Below are 1,623 nucleotides of genomic sequence, written 5' to 3'. Positions count from 1 at the left end.
TAAATTTTTTTAATTTATGTTCTAATCAATATTGCTAAAAGTTGGGCAATAAGATACACAAATAGAGTTAAAATCTCATTAGTTCTTATGAATGAATGAGGATTGAAGATTTATAAAGCCATTGTCAAATAGTTGGGATAAGCCTACTGATGCTTATCATCATCATTAGAAAAGGATTGCTTCAACTACTGACTCTTCTTTACTGTGTAGATTGGCCAATTCAAATATATACTTGGAGTCAAACAGACGCCTCCCAATGCCATTGTTGATATTCCTGTCAAAACTTATATCAAATCTTTGAAACTGCCAAAGGAATTTGATGCTAGAACAGCATGGTCTCATTGCAGCTCCATTGGAAGAATACTTGGTAAGTTGCATCGCTGTTTTTTGAAGATAATTCTTATTTGGACAGCTTATTGAGGCTTCTAACTTTGCCTTGTTACCTATCTCATTCAACCGTCAATTTGAAAAAGATCAGGTAAGTTGTTCTCCTTTGTTATTGGCAGTAACTGTTCAGTTTGGTCTCATAATCACACCCAAATGTCATTAGTCTCTATTTTCAGGGACATTGCGGTTCTTGTTGGGCTTTTGGTGCAGTGGAATCCCTATCCGATCGTTTCTGTATTCATTTTGGCATTGTGAGAACTACATAACTAATAACTCACTCGTCTCCTATGAAATGGTCCATTTACTTGATAATATTTCAATTACTAATCGCCAAACCATCACTGCAGAATGTATCACTGTCTGTTAATGACCTATTGGCATGCTGCGGATTTATGTGTGGAGATGGTTGCGATGGAGGTTATCCTATATTTGCTTGGAAGTACTTAGTTCAGAATGGTGTTGTTACTGAAGAGGTAAGCATTTATCTCTATTTATCAAGCTGCATCTACTGGCTAACTGTTAATCAACGATTATCCTTGAACTAATTTTCAGTATCAGAATATAATTACCCTGCACAGTAAGTTTAGGAGAAAGATATATTGTTATTTAATTTAGTAGCTTGAGGCTATAAATGTCAGCAATGCCCTTCTAATTTTTGTTGGATGCTTAATAAATATTTTTGTATTATTCTTTAGATTACTAAGATAGGGAATGAAGTAGATTGATGGTTTGTAGAATATTTTAAGCCCTGCAAGGCTAGAGAAAATTTTTAATTGTATTAATCACATTTTAACAAAGTTTTTTGTGCTGTGAATGTTGTCTAATTTAATCAATGCACTTATAACCATTGTAAATATAAGTATCCATTAGATCTGTTGAATTTTTTTGTGCATTTACTCTTGGTATTCTAAACTAGACCAGTTTGGACCATATTTGGGTACCTATTTCATGGATAGCTTCAGAATATTCAACTTTTTTATGTAGCCTTATGTTAGGAAGTACTTGGAATTCCCAAGTAAAACTTAACTATCTTGATAAAAACAGCAAGAACGATCCACAAATCTAAAGGAAAAATCAGCAAAATAGTAATTTTATTGCAATAATCAAACCAACAGAAGAAAAATAACAAGATACAATTGATCCTCTATTTGAGAGGAGGATCTCTCCCCCAAATCTCTAGACGCTGTAGAGCCCAAAAGAAACCTAAGAGATCTCAAATTTCAGCCAAATTCAAAA

At 33.5% G+C, this 1,623-nt stretch overlaps 1 pseudogene; it reads left to right on the top strand.

Annotated features, from left to right (window-relative positions):
- Nucleotides 1-198: 198 nt before the first annotated feature.
- Nucleotides 199-947, top strand: LOC110112034 (annotated as a pseudogene).
- Nucleotides 948-1,623: the final 676 nt, after the last annotated feature.

The sequence above is a fragment of the Dendrobium catenatum genome, unplaced genomic scaffold (assembly GCF_001605985.2).
Source record: "Dendrobium catenatum unplaced genomic scaffold, ASM160598v2 original_scaffold_119974, whole genome shotgun sequence".
Taxonomy (NCBI): domain Eukaryota; kingdom Viridiplantae; phylum Streptophyta; class Magnoliopsida; order Asparagales; family Orchidaceae; genus Dendrobium; species Dendrobium catenatum.
The sequence above is the reverse complement of the archived record's forward strand: the minus strand, read 5'-3'. Positions and strand labels throughout refer to the sequence as shown.